Source organism: Apteryx mantelli, chromosome 3, assembly GCF_036417845.1.
Source record: "Apteryx mantelli isolate bAptMan1 chromosome 3, bAptMan1.hap1, whole genome shotgun sequence".
NCBI lineage: Eukaryota > Metazoa > Chordata > Aves > Apterygiformes > Apterygidae > Apteryx > Apteryx mantelli.
Window position 1 is genome coordinate 60,965,884 of NC_089980.1, and position 7,510 is coordinate 60,973,393.

At 42.3% G+C, this 7,510-nt stretch overlaps 1 long non-coding RNA gene across 1 annotated transcript; it reads right to left on the reverse strand.

Annotated features, from left to right (window-relative positions):
- Positions 1–468: 468 nt before the first annotated feature.
- Positions 469–6,837, reverse strand: LOC136991671 (uncharacterized). The gene is made up of 3 exons (XR_010883883.1): positions 6,756–6,837; positions 1,129–1,232; positions 469–540 (listed from the first exon to the last, which is right to left on the reverse strand). It is a non-coding gene; the product is annotated as an uncharacterized lncRNA (long non-coding RNA).
- Between the last annotated feature and the right edge of the window lie 673 nt (positions 6,838–7,510).

Sequence of the window (7,510 nt, forward strand, 5' to 3'; positions counted from 1 at the left end):
TGCCTGGAAAAGTACAAATATTCTTTAATGTGATGGAACCTCCCAAGTCTAAACTGTGCTGTAAAAAGCAAGGTAATCTTGGAAGACAAATCATAGGTGCATTAAGGATCAGAAATATTGCCTTGCACCTTGTGAACAGATCTGGTTCCTTTACTGAGCTTTGATTCTCTACTATTGCACTGTCTGCCTGGAGCCATCCTGAATATAACATGTTAGAAGGTAGAAATAAGTTGTTGTCTCTGCCAGTAAGTGGTTGCAAAAACAAAAGCAGAGTTTCACCAGTAGCTTTGATGTAGCCAGCCAACATAATTGGTAACTGGAGGGCAATGCCAATGTTTTGCCCCATTCACACTTGGAGCCTTTCTGAATGGATCTGTATGCTACAGACTCACTACAGCTTTCCTGTTAGCTTAACAATGAAAAAAAAAAAGAAAAAAAAAAAAACAGGTATGAACTCAACTGCATGTTTTCCAGAGGTCATTGTGATCCGTATTCAGCTCTTCTGACAGAGCAACACCAGCAAAGAACTTGAGAGGAATTCTAGTGGAAAAAATATATATATATATCTCCAAGTTGTTTTATTTTCCACATGATCAGTAATTACAGTAATGTGAAACTCCAGGTTTAAACTTTTCACAAGTGCAAGTAAAATTTCTGGCTCGGTTTGGATCCATGAGATGATGTCAGACATCATATTATGCCTGTCTAAGTTTCTCTTTTAATTCCATTTTTTAAGTGAGAAAAATGACCTTTAAGTCTCAAAGGGAAATCCCATCAGATTACTGAGCTCCAAGGTGGCCAGCCCTGTGTGGCTTTTGCACACATACAGGGAGAGGCTCAGACCCAACCATTCTTCAACCTTAGTTAGAAATTGGTCATAGATACATTTCTTCAGCATACTAAAAGGGGTAATAAATTCCTCAGACTGGGTCAGTTCCTGATACTTTCAGCCACATTTACAAACATTTTATATGGTTCCTGCCTTTACTATATTGAGCAATTACACCAAGCCAGAAAACAGTGGCTAGAAAGCAGGGCTAGATTTTTATTAACCCTAGCCCTGGCTTTTCCTTATCTGAGTTTTGTGGTAACCAATCATGGCTGCTTCTGAGGGAAGATTTGACCTACCTGCAATGGCCTGGCTGTCAGTACATCACCTGGAGTATGGTTGTAATGGCAGCTCACAAATGATAAATGGCTCAGGTGTTCAAAGGGGAAATATAGGTGAGAAACTGGAGGCAAAGAGGGAATAGGTTAATAGTTCTGTATGATGTGATAGTGGAAAAAGAAAAAAAGTTAATTGCACAGCAGATCAATAAGACAAGTTTTCTGTCTTTCTGTTATCTCCTTAGTTTCTGCTTTCATTAAATTGGCTGCTTATCCCTGTTATTGCTGCTTGCATGTTCTTCTGGTTCAGCTCAAGCAATGTCTTATCAGTCTTCTGCTAGTTATTCAAGTTACACAAGTCCCACCACTCTGGGGCTTATTAGATAAGGACAGAAAGGGAAGAAGCCTCAAGGCAAGTGCAATGCAAAATGATTTGAAGTTTTGAGCAATCAAATCCTTTCTTTGCAGAAGATAGTCACCCTTCTACCCCCTACCCCCATATCAAAATTTAACCTTGGAAAGAAAGATTTCACAAAAGGGACACTCAAATAGCCAAGGTTTCGAAGCTTCACTCCTCCAGAAATGAGCTGTTGGTTCTGATATACTTATTAAGCCCACATCTGCCTTCTAAATTACAGGGCAATATTAACATCTAGCTTTTCCTATAAATTATAAATATCTACAAGCATTTTTCCTGAATTTTACAAGTGAACATTTCACCACCTTTTTATATCTGTCTCTAGTATGTATATCACTGTATGTATTTTACTGTTTTTTTCAGAAGAAGAAAAAAAGAAGGAGCAAGCACTCAAAATCAGCAGAACAAAGATGAGCTGCTATAAACATTATCTTCAGACTAAGCAGAAGTTTGTGACATTAGATGCCATTCCCCTTACCCCACCCCCCCCATTCACACCATATAGAGGTAATAGCAGCTTTGTAACAAAAACTAAAATAGGCAGGGGGAGGAGGGAAGAACACACCACATCTTTGAGACAAATTTTACAGCACTCTGAATGATATGTGCACTGTTTATGCTTATGAAACCACCATCTAGCGAAAAATAGCAGCCTAATATTTTGACACGAAGGTCATTTGAAAGTTTTACTGCCTGCAAGCCCGATCCATTTTGTTGACAAAAGGCTCTCTCAGGGCTCTTTAAGGTGCCCCAGCCTGCTCGACTTTCTCTCTGTCTAGCATTTCTATTTCCCCTCCTCACCCCCTCCCACCAGACTAATTACCAGCTCATTAAGGCTGTCCTAATGAATTATGTTACAGCATTAAGAAAGGGCCTGGAATAAATGCTCGCGTAAGTATGGGAGGAGGGACAGAGAGATTACTACTTTTGTCAGCCTTGCCAGCTGAAGCTAACTTGATCTGACCACACTCAACAACCAGACTTCCTGCCTCCCCCCCCTCCACAAAAATCATAAATATTTCAGCTGAAATGAATTTTAGATTGATATAAACATGCTCTTGGGAGGAATTGGCTTCCTAATGCCACAGAAAGAGAAATGCTCTGGAAGGTTATACTGTGTGCGTGTCTGAGCTTATGCTCTGTGATCTGTACTGCCTACGCCTGCGAAGGGCTGAGGAGCAACGTGGGGGTTGTGGGATATTCTATACCTGTTCCGTGTGGTCAGATAACACGGCAAATGGACTCAGTGCTGACCAGCATTTATTAATTAAAAACGCTTGTGCCTTATTTTGGGTGACCTGTGAAGCTAGACAGAATGGCCTTGGTTTTATGTCACTCCATTACGCATAATGTAATTGTTCCTATTTCTCATATCAGAGAACAGCCCTGGTTTCTCTTGCCCACAAAGAATTCCTTGACTCAGCTAAAATCGGGAGCTGAGGCAGGGAGTGAGGGTATTCAGTTCACAGGTCAGGGCTGGATTTTTAACCCTTTGGGTTCCCAGACAGATCTTTGTCAAAGACCCCTCACTGACTGGCATCTCTGCTTGACTCTAACACTTGAAGCTCTAGTATAGCGTCTCATTTCTGAAAGGCAAATCTTGCCTTTTATTAATAGCTTCTTATACTACTGTTAAACAGGTATATATTAATATCTGATCTTTGGCTCTAGCTCTCCCCAGGGATTTTACTGTCTGGGATACCTCTCCTGCATGTTTGCTTTTCTCCTCATTGGGCCTTTTGATTTTCACTAGTGTTTAATTTTTGTAGAACCAAATCCCAAAGAGTTTATGCATTTACAGTTTTCATTTAGACCTTCCCCCACTTAAGTAAAGAGGGAAGATATGCAGATGAAGGATGTCAGGATCTGACCCAGGGCAATGCACATTCACCCTGCACTGTAAATAGAGTGAGCTAGAAATAATAATTATACTGTTCTGAAAAATCTTACATTCTAAGTAGATGTAACTCGCTGCAGAACAAAAGCAAAAAGAATGGTGCAAGAAGTCTTTAATTGAAACAACGATGATCAACAAATATATGGTGCTAAAAAAAGGCCCAAATTTCCTCAAAATATACTATCAAGATTAACTTTCTCTAGATGCATGTGAGGTTTTCTATTATGGCCAAGGTAGTAGTTCACACATGTTTTAAAATCGGGTCCGTAACTCATAAATGTATGTTAAATATGCAAATTAACATAAGATAGCTGAGCATGAGACAGATAAGAATTTATCCTAATTTCCTGGAATCGTCTATTTTTTGAGAGCACTGTCTAATTACTTTCAGATTTTGGTGAAGAATCATTAAAAACAGATCAGTTAATACACAGTGGCCCCTGTATTATTGTGGTTATCTTATGTATTGCATTTTTTTCCTAAATGCTTTTTCTGAAGTCTGAGATGGCATTTTCCCCACAGACAGCAAAAAATGCTCATTTTAGGGAAATCTTTGAATTGTGCCCATATTGCATTTTTAATGGATTCATTAGCAAGAATAAATACACGTGCAAGCCTATGAGCTGACATTTCCATGCAGACCTCAAAACCTTTCTAGCAATAAAGGTAATAATTTAAGCTGTCTCTTGAAATAAGAGGCCACACCAAATGAGAGCTTTTGTACTTTAAAAGCTGTCAATAATTGGCTACTTTTTTAGCAAGTGGTAAGCTTCCTTGAGCCAGCTTGCACTTCTCCTAAGAGCAGCCACTTTCTAGCTGGAACTGAGGTGCAAGATTTTTACACATGCACACACACACACAGCACACACACACACACACACACATCCTCTGGGATTTAGGAGATGTTACAAGCTAACTTTTATTTTATGCCCATTCATCTTCTTCTATTCATGAAAATTAATAGCAATCGCATGAGTGTGTTTATGTGTGGCTGTGTCTGTGTACAGCTCCATGCATTCCATATACATACAGGATATATGTTACATAAATACACAGAAAATATTAAAGAGAGGCATTTTCCACACTAAGACAACCTAGCAGCCTAGCAGTAGATTATTCTTATCACTGTTTTGCAGTAAAGCAGGAGAGAGAGAGAAGGCAAGAGCGTACAAGGCAATTTCTGCTAGAGCAGCAGATGACACAACCCTTGCAGGACAAACAAAAAAAATAAAGTAAATTCTCCTCTTTCCTCAGCTCATCCCTGCCCCACCCCAAATTTCTTGACTTTTTTAATTTGGCCCTTTTTTGCCTTCCCCCCCCCCCCTTTAAAAAGATGAAGCAGTGGCTGATAGGAATGGGGAGGAATAGCAATAAAAACGTCCTCTCCCTCTCCCTTGTCTAGGGGTAGGTACATGCATGCCAGCACTGGAGCGACAGAAGCCATCAGGCCCCTGACAGCAAGGCACGCGGGTGAATTGGGCGGTCGCAATATCGGTTGGGGCCATCAGCACATTCTGCTGCCTATCGGTGCTGTGCCTGGCAGCCAGGGAGATACATTTAGATAAAGCAGCCAGCAATTGTTGATAACAAGTCCCTCAAATGTCAGGCAGCACAAAGGGCAGCATTGATTGCTGCGGTACAGCCCGCCTTTCCTTTTCTTTGGTGCTCTATTTTCCCCCCTCTTTTTAATATAGCAAAGACTCTGGCTGGGATAATCTGCCTGCAGAAAAGGCCATTGTGCTGCTACATGCATTGTATTATTCACTAAATAGAATTTATCAATGTTTCTCTGATTCCCTTTCCTTTCTCCTCCTCTTTCCCTCCATTCCCCAGCTGCTGCCCAGCCTCCTCTTCTCAGATACGGGCATGATCCAGGAAAGGACAGATAACAAGTCCTAGATCAGACATATGGGTTCTTTGAAGTCTATGGTATAGACTTCTTCCTCTCTCCCCCACAGTTTTGGATGGGTGCCTGATGCTAACACTCATCTCAGCTTTCATTTATTTCTGACATGGAATAGACATAGCTGACATTTTGGGGCCATTTCGTCCTGAAAGTTCATCTCAAAATGTAAAATATTTTGAACCTCACAGATTCAAGATGTTCTCTTGCTTGCATTACTAAAGTCTAGCCCTGGCAACCTACAAAGCTCAAAGTCAACTCCGCATTTGGCAGAGGCTGCTGTCCTGGGCAGGACACCTTGGCTACCCCAAGGTCTGCCCTGAGCTGTAGCCTAGACTTCATGGTAGGAAACAGCTCCAGCACAAGATACAATGTAAAGTGGTGAATTGAGGGTGTATTTGGGATGAAAGGGCTCCTGTGCTCCAATTGCTGATGCCTTTAGTGATCCTTGATTTGTCATCCTCAGCTTCTCTTTCCAGAAAGTAGGAACAACTTATTGCCTGTTTCACATGCCAGCAGCACTGCTGTTCAGCTAGTGCTTATAATATGGCAGAAATCACCAGGAGGCTCCTGGAAGATCAAGAGGTGACATATTTCCAGCCCACCGTCCTTGGCTGTCCCTCACCACAGGCCCTTTCTTTTCCATGACAAATACAGGAGGATAGGGATCAGGTTTGGAGCACAGGAAGGGGCCTCAGCACTCAGACATGTTCTCTGCATTCAGATCAGAGATCTTGTAAACTGATGTGAATTTAAATCCAGATCTTTGTTTCAATAATGAACTGACTGTTCCCAGCTATATTAAAAAAAAAAAAAAATCCTTGATGTTTTATAATCATCATTTTAATTATTATAATTTTAGAACTCATACTTTACCAATAATAGGGCTTAAACAAAAAGTACAGTGTCCCCAGAGAGATAAGTGACAATTGGTTTTGTCTCATATGCTTGCTATAATTATGACTATTTTATCTGATGCAGTTTTATGTTTTTATATTTTCAGCACTGGTGTTGTGAATGTAAGCCTGTCCAAGGGTCCTTCTGAGGCATGGAGGACCATAGCCCACTCCCCGCATAGAACCATTTCTACTACTCTGCACTCTCGTAAAATTGCGGAACTGGAAATCATCCATCCGGAGTGGCCACAGAACTGGCCATGAAATGCCACCCCTGGGCAGTCTCTCTGCAGGGAGAGCAGGAGATCCAGGGATTCTGCTCAGCATCAATAGCTTTATCAGCTCCCGAAAGCTAAGTGTGCAGTGTGAGTCCTCCAGAGAACAGATCACGTGGGCAGGTGTTGCGGGGGTGAAGGGGGGGAGAGAAGGTGATCGGTTATTAGTTAACAGATTTATTGAAGATGGCCATACAGTGTAGTCATAGCAAGCAAATCTTACTGCGCATTTGTTAGTGCCCAAGTCTCAGTTTCTTACCACTCCAACGGTTTCTTGTCAGAGGTTCTCTTAACTCCAGGAGAGTAACCTTGAGAGGCGTCCCAACTCAAGGGGAGATTCACTGCCGTGCAGCCCGCTGCCATGCAGGAGAGCTCAATGGGCTCTAGGCTGCAGCACTATTTATGGGCATGGAGTTTGACTCATGGTCATACAGTATTTGGTGTGGAGATATACCCTTTTGCTGACCTCATGCTGCGTTGGGGTAAATATACCTTTTTGCTGATCTCATGCTGCATTGGGGTAAATATACCTTTTTGCTGATCTCATGCTGCGTTGGGGTAAATATACCTTTTTGCTGATCTCATGCTCATTTCTGGCCTCACCAGTTGCAACCAGTATCACCTAGTTCCTCCTGGTCAGCCCTGGGCGCTGTCAGTTATTTGCGGTCAGCTGGGGCCTGAGATAAGGTGTTTGTGTGGGGGGGGGGATAGTTGTGCTTCACCACACTTTGGGCCTGAGATTGGGGGGTGGGGGGGGTAGTTGCGCTCCGCCACGCTTTGGGCCTGAGATGTGTGTGTGTGTGGGGGGGGGGGGGTTGCGTTCCGCCACAGCAGGACCGTGACACTTTGGACTTGTCCCTTCCTTGCACCAGGGAATGACATCTTGTTCCATAGTTACCAGGATAAGTCAACATAATGTCTGTACTCTGTCAAACCAAAGGTCTGTCTAGCCTGGTATCCTGTCTCTGACAATGGCAGTAGCAGCTGCCTAGGGAAGAGTGTAAGAATTATAGT